At 38.5% G+C, this 12,686-nt stretch overlaps 1 pseudogene; it reads right to left on the reverse strand.

Moving 5' to 3' along the window:
- Positions 1 to 875: 875 nt before the first annotated feature.
- On the reverse strand, positions 876 to 12,194 carry LOC101609854 (annotated as a pseudogene).
- Between the last annotated feature and the right edge of the window lie 492 nt (positions 12,195 to 12,686).

A 12,686-nucleotide genomic window follows, 5' to 3' on the forward strand; every position in this document is an offset into this window, starting at 1 on the left:
TCTCTATCTCCCTCCTCTACCCACTCTGTATTGCATCGTGTGATAATTCAGCAGAAAGGCCTTTGCCAATCAGTAGCCTGTCATTCAACCCTCTCAAACTGTGTCTATAAGTTTCTAGTTGTGATAGAGTCAATTCATGTACTCTAACCCCCCCCCAAAGATTATATTATTAAGTTGCTGATATTCTAATTCTTTGGTGAGTTCTTGAAGATAATTTCTATAATTGTTTAATATTCTACTTTTACTCACCCCATATATATATTAAAACATGCACCACAGAATTTACAGAGGTTTACATCTGTTTACCATCACTTTCACTATTTACCTTATAGTTTCCTTGAATAGAATGCAATGTTTATGCTGCTTGAGTATTTTAGAAGACCATTGACTTCTTTTCTTCATGAAAGAATGCAGCAAACATATTTGCATTTATTTTTTAAGCAAATGTCAAAGACTCAGTTTACCAACTTTTTTAAACCTAAGTTTAACAATACATATTTAAACAGTTGTTAGAACGTTCAAAATTTCCAACATTCATGCACAACTAGAAACATCCTTAACTTATACTATACCAGAAACTACTGCCATTAAAGCAGTAATACCTTTTATTACTAAATACTGTGGAAGGCCATCCTGGCAGCGTTAACTTCACAGCAGGCTTACACTACTTGCCTCACGCTGAGCATTCAGTCTCTTCCTACACCACTTGACACAGACACACCTTAGATGAGGGGTTTAATGAAAAGGGAGAGAGCATACAGAGATTATAACAATTTTGCAATCAAAGAAAAAAAAATGGCCCTATTGTGTGGTCTCAATAAAACCCACAAAAGTCTATAACAAGCAGGGGCTCCGATGAGCTGTTTATAATTACTTTAGGTAGCAGTGGATATCAATTTGAGGTTGCCCATCCCACTGCCACTAAATGAAGTTGAAGAGAATGGAGAGAGACCTCTGTGACCTAGTGGCCTGAACGAAGTGAACCCTGTTGTGACAGATGAAGAAAGTCCACCTCCGAAAGATGGAAACCCAGTGAAGGTGCGGAGAAGGAGCTCATGCCTCTGCTTCTGCTTCCCTGGGGGAACTCTTCCGTTCCTGAAAAAGTCATCAAATGTGTCTTCAAAGAAGTCAAATGAAAATGGCTCCTCCAGACACAAAATGACCTGGATATCCATGACCTCACAGCTCCTGATCCTACCTACACAAGACCATCATAATAGGAAGAAAAGATCATGACATCAAAATAAAAGAGAGGGGGAAGGGACATGACAGAGAGTGGAGTTTCAAAGGGGAAAGAGGAGGGAGAGCGGGAATTACCATGGGATATTGTTTACAATTATGGAAGTTGTCAATAAAATAAATAAATAAATAAAACTTTTTAAAAAGTTTAAAACAAAAAAGAAAATTTCCTGAAGACATCATCTGGGTTTCTGTATGTGAAGCCAAACTCAAAAGGACTGTCAAAATGACTTCCACGCCCTCCTCCACCACCGCTTAATCCTTATTTGACAGATTTATTATAGATGTCTCATGTTTTCGCATCTGATACCACCTTTGTTTGAACTTTCTCTCTGCTTCTTCTTTATTCTCAGGACTTTTATCTGGGTGGCACTTCAGTGCCAGTTTCCGACAAGCCTTCCTGATATGCTCAGGTGAGTCATGTGTCTTCCCCACAACACAGCATGCCTTTGCAGACTGCTGGAGTGAGTCCGAGGGTGTGGCGGGCTGGTGGCAGAGGTATTGGCCGCCCCACTGACGTTTCACTAGACACGTTTTGCAAATTAAGCAGTATTCCAAATTTTTAATATTTTTTTAATATTTAGTTGTTAAAATGGGACAAGAAATATCAAAGTGATAACCGCTGGATAGATCCCCGAGAGTTCAGGCAGCAGCAGTATCTGGAACGTGCTTCTCCAAAGTGTCCTCTGTGATCAGGCAGGAGAGCTTCTCTCAAATAACAGACAAATGCCAGAAGTGCTCTGTCACACCGAATGTTACCTATGCTTACAAACTTCAGCCCATTGGAGTGTACGCATTTCCTACAAAGCCAGATTTGTTTTTTGTCAAATGTAAACCTAGATAAAGTAGCAATAAGATTTTTTTTTTCATTTTCTTTGTGTGTGTGTGTATGAGAATGAGATCATGTAGGAGTCAGATGGCAACTTTTATGTGTAAATACTCTCATCTTTCATTTCTTTGAGGAAGGGTCACATATTGTTTGCCACTGCTTTTACCAGACTCTCTATTCCTTGAGGTTCAGCTTTATTCTTATTTCTCCAACTTCCAGCTTGCTCATAGATATGGCTAGAAGACAAACGCCTACCACAGCATAAAGCTTTTTACATGAGGTTCCAAACGCAAATATTCTTGTTGTATGCCCATATTTTATCCACTGAGCCATCTCCCCAGCTCTAGAATATTTTTAGAAATTCAAGACCCCTTTAAACCTGTCCCTCATTTTGTTTTTCTTGTTAGAATGTATTCCCTATTTATCACAGGCTATAGTGGTAAAATGTTATAAGTAATCTGTATTTAACTTCTTTTAAAAAATATTTATTGGAGGCTGGTTTAGCCATTAATGAACTTCCCTGTGAAGCCTAAAGACACAGGTTGGACTGTGTAAGCCAGATGTATAAGATATCACAGGCATCTGGAAATTTTTGCAGTGGGTGGAGGCCCTAGTGTGCTCATTCTCTCTCTCCCTCTCTCTCCCTCCTTCTCTCTCTCTCTCTCTCTCTCCCTCTCTCTCTCTCTCTCTTTCTCTCTCTCTCTCTCTCTCAAATGCATATTTCCTGGAGAGATAGCTCTGCAGTTAAGGTGCTTGCCTGCATGGCCTAATGACCTGGAATCAGTTCCCCAGTGCCCATGTAAAGCTAGATTTACAAAGTGGCTCATGCATAGGCTTCACAGGCAACTGGTTAACCACTAAGCCATCTCTCCAGCCCTAAAAATAATTCTTGATTGATTGATTGATTGGTGTGTATTAATGGGTACTTGGGACTCTGCAAACAATTGTCAGACAGATGTGGCATTTTCCACTTCAGGCTTCACATGGGTATTAAGTAATCAAACCAGGGCCCATAGATTATACTAGCAAATTCACTTAACCACTGATCCATGTCCCCATTCATTTTAATTATTTTACTTTTTTATGAGTTTATCTTGTGTTTTTATTTTGTGAGAAGGGTTTCACTGTGCAACTCATGATGATCTGGAACTCACATTGCCTCACAGACTGGCCTCAAGACCCTGGTACTGCTGTCTCAACCTCAAATTATGTTGTAAATCACATTGATATGGTAATTGTTGAAATCACAATTATTCATGTGTGTGAAAACTGTTTGGAAATTTATCAATGTCCAGCTGAATGCCTAAATGCTCTAAGAAACATTTATGATGTGACCATGCTATACTACGTATCTAAGCTATATTTCAGTTGGAATGATATGATGGCCAACATTCATAATTTGAAGTGTACTTTGACTATTTCCATTGAACAAGTAGAAAAGGCAAGTTGGAAATTATGAATGTTTCTGTAGCTGTCTAAGGTAAACAGGTAGACTATTTCATATATATATATATATATGTATATATATATATATGTATGTATATCTGAAATAGTTATGATTTTCTTCCTTGAAATATATATATATATATTTTTTTTTCCCTAAATGGTGAATGCATCAAGATCTGATTTAATTATGTTATTTCATTCTGAATTTCAGATACTAAGATTTAGAAGTAAAGCCTGTGCAAGAACTCCTACGTACATCAACTCATTTCAGACTAGTCTGATGTCATCATCTTTACTTCACAAAAAAAAACCAAAAATCAGTTTTCTTATGCACAGCAATGTCAATGAAAGTAAAGATAATCCTTTGATTCCAGTTATCAACAAAATAAACTCAATAAATACACTGCTTATAAAAGTAACATCTGCTTACATTCTGCTCAACATTATTAAAGAAAGATGATTTAAAATGTTCAACTTACTGGTTGTTGAAAATGTCTTTTATAGAATATATAAGTTACAACCTTCCTGTAATGGATGCTTTTGGAACATTTCTAGGAATTGGTTCTAAGTTCACAAACATTCACATGTCACCTTAAATGAATGTTGCTGCAGTTCTGTCATATTATGAAGCACAGAACAAAATGTCCCAATCAAAGATACCCTTCTCCTGACACAAGGAGAATGGCTTGCAATATTGCTTTACCAAATGCAAAATACTGAATTTAAGATTTATCTTATATTATTGCATATACCATCCATATATATATATATATATCATATATATATTACCAAAGTATTATAACTAATACCAAATTGCAAGAGTCTTAAAGTCAAATGGTTCTAAGATGAGGTAGCTAAAAATAAAATATCTGTATTAGTTAGGGTTTACTACAGAAAAAAAAAAACTTATTGAATGTGTGTGTGTGTGTGTGTGTGTGTGTGTGTGCAGGCAAGTACACACACTGGCATTCATTCAATCTGCATGGCAAGTGGTTCTTCTTTCTAGAATGCTTGGAGCTGTTGATAGTAAGGCAGAGAAAAATATTAGTAATTGATAGCACATACATTTGATTCAATAATGATGACAAATTAAGATTGATGAGTTATTGTGACTTTTCATGATGAACAAAATATAGTTAAAGCCTCCATGAAACTCTATGCTTAGATGATCCAACCTAGTAGCCATATATATATATATATATATATATATATATATATATATATATGTTTCTCAAGATTATTTTCCAAGATTCTCAATTAATAGTACACACCCTTCCTAAAACAAGATCAATATCTGCTAATATATATATATATATATATATATATTAGCAGATATATATATATATATATATATATATATATATATATACACACACATATATTCTTCAAATAAAATTTCATGTAATTCAATGACCATGTAAAAAAGCATTTAATATTTTTAAAGCAAAAATAAGCAAAAGCATTTTAATATTTAAGTTAAAATGTAATAGGTGCTTTAGCAGTATATTTTAAAAATAATATTTCAATAACTGACTCTTACACAAGATATTGCACAACACTAGATATGATTCAATATTTTGTTTTTCTCCTTTGAAAACAACATATTTCAATTTTATTTTTAGTCTCTTCTCTTCAAAATATTTTAATTTATTAAATAAAATTCAATGTTAATGCAGCCAGTTTTAATTATTGATGATTGATATGATAATAACAGAGTATGGTATGACACACAGATGTAGGAAGTTTTATTTTCATTTCTTTGTGTCATTTTGATATTTATGAGCTTAAGTGTCTTCCCCAAAGCTGAAGAGATCCTCTTATTAAAATTATTATGTATATATCTACTATGGGGAATAGGGATGAAGTAATAATAGACATCATTGACATTGTGACTCCTAATCTCCTGTCAACTTTATTGGGTTAGGATTCTAGTGAAAGATAAGCCTCTGAGTGGATCTCTGGAGACATTTCCAAGAAGTATAGCTTGAGGGCAGGGCAGTTCCCAACAGAACTCTTCTAAAAGCAGTCCAGATGAGAAAAAGTCTGAGAGAAAAAAAGTAGGGCTTCTTCCTTACCTGCCCTCCCTTCTTATGGTGACTCAGTCTTCCATGTGTTGTTGCCCTTGCTGCTGCTTCCCATCACTGACATCAGAACTCACTTCACCTGCCTTCCCATGTGGGCTGAAGGCCAGACTCTAGAGGAATCCTTCAGTCCTGCAACACCAGAGTGGGGCTGCTGAGCTACCTAGTCTGGTGGAGTGACAGCTGCTGGCTCTCAGTCTCCCCAGTCTAAAAACGGCCAATGTGTGTGCATGCTCTATGTGTGTGAATTACAACACAGGGACTTATTAATCACACATGTGCATGTGTGTGCCTGCACACACACACACACACACATTCAATAAGTTTTTTTTTTTTTTCTGTAGTAAACCCTAACTAATACAGATGTTTTATTTTTTAGCTACCTCATCTTAGAACCATTTGATTTTAAGACTCTTGCAATTTGGTATTAGTTATTATACTATATATATATACACACACACACACACACACACACACACACACACATATATATGGATGGTATATGCATTAATATAAGATAAATCTTAAAATCAGTATGATTTGTATCTTATGTGTATATCAATCTTACTAAAAATATGGTAGGGGACTGGAGAGATGGCTTAGCAGTTAAGCACTTGCCTGTGAAACCTAAGGACCCTAGTTCAGGGCTCGATATCCCAGGACCCATGTTGGCCAGATGCACAAGGGGGTACATGTGTCTGGAGTTCATTTGCAGTGGCTGAAAGCCCTGGCAGGCCCATTCTCTCTATCTCTCTCTGTCTGTTGCTCCCAAATAAAATAATTTTTAAAAATATATGGTATATAAGAATTACATCAGTGAGTTGTTGGTCAGGGAGATCCCTGATGCCCCCAAAACATTATAGGTCATTGCCAAGGCCCATGGTTTTCCATCAGGAATACATGGTAAAGACCCTATTGCTGAAGACTCCATATACTTGGGCTGCAAGGCCACTAAGAAATCTTGCTGGAACTGAGCTGATAACTTTCTCCATGTAGACCAGCTGACAGAAATCTGGAAGAAGCCATTTTGCATGCAGTTAAATGGGAGAAAGAGAAATCACCAGTGAAGATACTCATCAGTGGACACTGCAAGCCTTATAATTGGCCAGCCAGGCCAAATGAGCCAACGGATGCAATAGTGGCACATCTGTTATGGGGGAAACCAACTGCCCTCTAATTGGACTGGAGGCCCATTCCATGGGAAGGGAATACCTCCCTGATAATGAAACTTAAAACAGGGGTAGTCATAAGCTCAACAGGTGTAATGTCTGCTGTTGTCTGGCCAAATGTATATACTATGCTTATCAAACTGCCCAGTAAGCACTTCTGTTGATGTTCACACCCTTATATTAATGCTACTCTCACTTTTGGTTGAGAATCCTCCCTTTTCAGATGTCAGTGACCTTGGGACAACTCAGAACGTATCATGGTGATGGAAAGAAATGACCATAGTGCTCAGTACTGTGATATCTGTATCACACCTTCCAAGGATCAGGATCTAATGTGGAAGAGGTGGCAGAAAGAATTTAAGAGCCAAAGGAAGGGCAGGACTCCATACAACATGCTCCCTCCAGACACAAAATGGCTTGCATATCCATGACCTCACCTTGCCTGACACTACCTACACAAGACCATCATCAGAGGAAGAAAAGATCAAGACATCAAAAGTAAAAGAGAGAATGATTGAAATGGGGAGGGGGTATGATGGAGAGTGGAGTCTCAAAGGGGTAAGTGTGGGGGAGGAAGGGTATCACCATGGGGTATTGTTTATAATCATGGAAGTTGTTAATAAAAAAAAAAAACTTAAAAATTTAAAAAAGAATTACATGAATTAGAAGATAGAATATTCACATTCATTAGCTCTCTTACACAGATACCCAGTAGTCTTGTTAACACAAAAATCCTTTGAATTCAGTTCTCATTTAAGAATTAAAAAAAATTATCATTTCTTTTATTACTGTTTACATTTAGTTAATAAACAAACATATGATATAGTTGTAAGGTTTGGGAGTGACCACGACCACGGAGACCACTCCAAGGCAAAGATGGAAACTTATATTCAGGAAAAGCACAAGCTGCCAGGACTGACTCTCAAGGGCTGAGCACAGCCTACTTGAGATTACAGAAAGTGGGCTATATAGAGCTCTTCAGTTGGGGAAGGTGAGGAAGGGTAAAATGCTCCTTTGTTCTTTACATTAGCCATTTCACAAAGTTAGGGTGTGAGACCAGAACAGTGACCAGGTGGGAGATAAGGGAACAGGAATCTTAGACCTGGGGCATTGTTTAGGCAAGGAAAGGATAATGGCAGGGCCGTTTCTTGAGGAATGTGGATGACCCACTTCCTTGTGTCTGTGGTCATCCCACTGTCTTTGGTGAGTCCATTTTGGGAAGCCCATCCTGACCTAACAATAGTATGAAAGCATTTTAAAATTCCATTTAGTTAGTTTGTTTGTTTTTGTTTTTCCAGGAAGAGTTTCACTCTAGTCTAGGCTGACCTGGAATTCACTCTGTATTCTCAGGGTGTCCTTGAACTCACAGCAATCCTCCTACCTGTGCTTCCTGTGTGCTGGGATTAAAGTGAGACAGGATTTGATGATATAAAGGATTGAAGAATCCTTCCCATATACTACTCTCCACAAATAGCTAATATGATAGCTGAGAGGGAAGTAAGGAAGCAGTGAGGGAAGAAGGAGAGAATAAGAAAGAAAATGACAGGGAAGTTGAGGCAGAAGCATCATTTCTAATAGATGACAATCTTAAATCCCACATATCTGTGGCATGAGCTGTTGGGAAATGAGTCATCCTCTGTGGAGAATGCACGCTCAACAAGAAGTGTGTATATAGCGTGGTGGTACATTTAGGAGATATAGTAGTACAGGCCTCTCAGATATCATTATTGACTCACCTGTGGGTCTGTATTAATTTATGAATGTTTTCACTTGAGATTTATCACAGTTTCATGCATGTACTCTTTCATAGTTCTTCATCTTATGAAAGATATTATGTGTTAAAAATGATGAAGATTGAAGGAAATAATATTTATCACTATAAAAGACATTTCCTGTCCTCTCTCACACACTAAAGTAAGATATAAATCAATTGAATGTGTAGTTTAGGTTGGGTTAGGATTTGTTAAGCTTTAGTCGAATTCAGTTCACCATTTACTTACTGAGCAATAAATGTAGCCTGAGTAGATTATGATAGTAATAGAGGTCAGACTTTAAGCACACATGAGACTACAGATTTTCTCTCTCTCTTGCTAGCTCTTCCTCTCTCTATCTCTGTCCCTCCCTGCCTTTCTCCTTTATAGCCTTCTTCCCAGCTCCTAGACCACTGAGAGTTCCTCTGTGCTCTTCAACCCAACCCACTGCCTTTACACTAGAGAGACCTCACCCTATGGTCCTACACTCAGCCTGCTACTGCTACTACAGCAGCTAAGGTCATTCAAGGCCTCAACTCACAGTGCACAAGAGACCAGTTATATCCCCACTGTACTTTCTAGGCCTTTTAGGAACCCAGCTCTTTTCAACAACTCAGCCTTTGTTACTCTTACCAACATGTTCCAGGGATTATACTGCTAAAATACCTCTAATCAAAAAAACAAAATTGTCCCTTTCCATAACCTTCTGATTATTTTGGTTTTCTTCCTGTTATACATATATATATATATATATATATATATATATATATATATATATATATATATATATACACACACACATATATATGTCTCAAAAAATATAGGCTATTGTCACTGCTCTTGGTTTGCCACTAGAACTTTATAATATCCTATTTTTGGATACAGGCTTGTTTCAGTGGAGGAACAAGAGAAATCAAGCTGGAAGTGATCTGGAGGCCTCCTCCTCCCTGATGCTGGTTAAATGTTATAGTTCCTAATATGGATTAGCCCTACTTGCTGACATAACTAATGGCATCTGGAGGCTTAGAAAATAGGAAAAGTAGGGCTTAGGGAAAGCATGATGGGGGATTGAGCCCAAATTGAACTGGTACCACATAATCCTATATCCTGTAAGTTAGACTAAAAGGTGGAATCCCCAAAAGGACCTTAGGGACAGCACAAGAATCGAACAGCCCTGGAGATGGTGAGACAAAGCCTAACCTTAAATTTCTCCTGTTTCTTTTTTGTCTCTGTATTTTTCTTTATTCTTTTCCATTGGCACTAGCCTGTAATTCCCTGTTCCAGGATGTAGTTTATATTCACAATGAGCTGTTGTTCAGAGAGACCTACTAGATCTTCCAAAAGAAACAAGAAAACTTATGTCAGAGCACTTGATTACCAACCAGAGGTTAATGGTGCTGAAGACACTATACACTGTTGGCATGGACCATGAAAAGACCTGGTTGCAATCCAGAAGAGAGCCAGTCCCAGAACAGTTAGCCTATCTAGTCCTAGAGGGTGCTACATGAGCTGCCAGGGGATAGTGGACAACATCTTTCTGAGCAACTCAAAGTCTAAGTGACTCAGAAGCAAACAACCTGATGTGATGTTCACACAAATGCAATAGTGGCAAACAGCCATGGTAGGTAACCAACTGCTCTTGGATTGGCTAACAGATCCACTTAGTGGAAAGTAAACAATATCTGGAACAGGAAAACAAGCCAGAATCATATCCAGATAACTATTTTGCTTTCCAATGCCAAGCTCCCATTAATCTTGTCATATATGAGGGTCTACACCATTTCAATTATCTCTAAGTTAATAATGATTATTTTTCATTTGTCCAGTGCTGACTTCAGTCTCCACTGGAGATTCTGCTTCTCTTTTTCAGATGGGAGCTGCATCTGCAGAGATAAACAATCCAATGTAATTCACCCCAGCCCGAGCCCCAGATGAAATCACAGAGAAATTGGGAAAATGAGCAAGAGTGCTGCTTTCTTGTTGAACCTGATATCAGCACAAGGGTGAAGGAGATAGACACTAAGGACACTCAACACCTACCAAAGCAGACATCCAGAGGATCCTAACAGGCCATCACTGAAGTAGACTTAAAAAACACCCAACATGGCTCAGGGTATTTTGCAGAAGAGGCAGTGGAAAGATTGTTAGAGCCACAAGTTGGGACATTTTGCACAGAGACATTGATTCTCTTCATAACTGACTGCTGCCCCCAAAATGAATGACTCATAATCCCAAAGGGGTTGACCTGCATCCCCAATGAGGAGGGCCTCTTCAGAAACGGGGAAGGGAGCGGGGAAAGGATGGTACCAGCATGTGTTATTTACATATCCAATATGTACATATCTAATAAAAATGAATTTTAAAAAATTGTGCTTATTCCCACAGATCCTACAGATTATTTCCATTCTTGCCTTTTTTTTAGAACAGCTTCTCTTTATAGATGGTGGTGTCTACTAAGGACTACTCATCAAAATTCTAAAAATACATGGCTGCGAGTACTAAGTGTCAGATGAGATACGTAGGTCTAGAAAGTTGGGTCAGCAGTTAATGTCAGTTGCTTGCAAAGCCTATCTGCCTGAGTTAAGTTCACAAACAGCACATGTGATTTGGACAAGAATAAACACACACAACACATACATACACAATGCAGCACCCCCCAAATAAATAAATATTTTTATAAAAATTCAGAAATAGGGCTGGGGAGATTGCTTAACAATTAAGGCGCGTGCCTGAGAAGTCTAAAAATGCATGTTTGAATCTACAGGCCCCACTTAAGCCAGACATGAAATGATGTAAGCATGCAATGTTGCACATGTGCCACAACATACACACACACACACACACACACACACACACACACACATATATATATATATATATATATATATATATATATGTATATGTATATGTATATGTATATATATTGCACCTACTTCAAGGTACAAGGGACACTGAGGAAGACACAAGAGAATGTAAGAGCAAGAGGAATGGGAGAATGGAATACTCCCAGACATGACATGGCTATTGCATTCATGACCTCACAGCAACTTTTGTTACCTGCACAAGCCCTACACAATGTTGGCTCATGAACATTCCATCACTGATGCTGAAGGATATAAGAAATAAAGTCACAGAATATAAGAAAAATTACTTGGAAAGAAGGTATTCAGTAGAAAGGAGATGGGGGAAGAGGAATAATAAAAAGATAATGGAAAGGGATTTTGATCAAAACAAATTATGTACATTTAAGAAAATTTCAATAAAAATGATAGGCATAGAGAGGGTGCATGAAGCGTGGAGTGAGGAGGCCAGATCCCTGTTCCCTGGCTCCTCCCAGTTAATGTCTTCCACTTGTCCTGGTAGGTCCCCCTGAGGCTGGCTTGGGGCAGCATAGACTCTGTGAGCTTACTGCTAAAGTAGGCCCCTTGCTCTGCCTTCCTGATTAGTGCTCCTGGGTCCACAATTCCCAAATACCCTGTGCAGGAGGGTAAGCATGGGGCAGAGTGTGTAGACCATATCCCTGTTCCCTGGCTACTTCAAGTTCCGTTGTCCAAGTAGGTCTCCATGCACCTGGTTTGGTGAGGCCTGGGCCCTGTGTGGGAGCTGTGACTGGCCCCTGGGCACTGACGTCCCTATTGCCGTAAGTCAGAGGGTGCTCAGGCCACAGGAGGAGAGGCATTTTGCATCTGGCTCTGAAGCTTCCTGACACCTGATTCCCCAACCTATGATTCCCTGTGCTAAAGAGTACTTGCAAATGAAGTGAGTAGGCCAGAGCTCCCAGTTTCTCTGGTAGCTTTAATGTACCTACAATCTGCATAATCTGCAATTCTGTGGTTATGACCCCATCATACACCAGTACACCAATCAGGTTCACATTTCAAACAGAACACCCTTGGAAGTTCCTACAGGGATGAAAAATTGCTTCCTCCTCAATACAATAAAGTATCTCCCCAAGATGGGTAGACCAAAATGCAAAAGAAGCCAACAAAAGTCAGAAAGATGAGAGATCTTCACCACAGATGCCTAGTATTACAATAGAAGCCTCCAATGAAGTCACAGTGAATGCAAGAGAAATTCAAACCCAAAATGAAAACACAACAACCAATGAGATCCTGATCAAAAGACCTGGAAGCAAACCATTAAAAAACCAAAAGTCGAATCAATGATTCAT

The sequence above is a fragment of the Jaculus jaculus genome, chromosome 11 (assembly GCF_020740685.1).
Source record: "Jaculus jaculus isolate mJacJac1 chromosome 11, mJacJac1.mat.Y.cur, whole genome shotgun sequence".
Lineage (NCBI taxonomy): Eukaryota > Metazoa > Chordata > Mammalia > Rodentia > Dipodidae > Jaculus > Jaculus jaculus.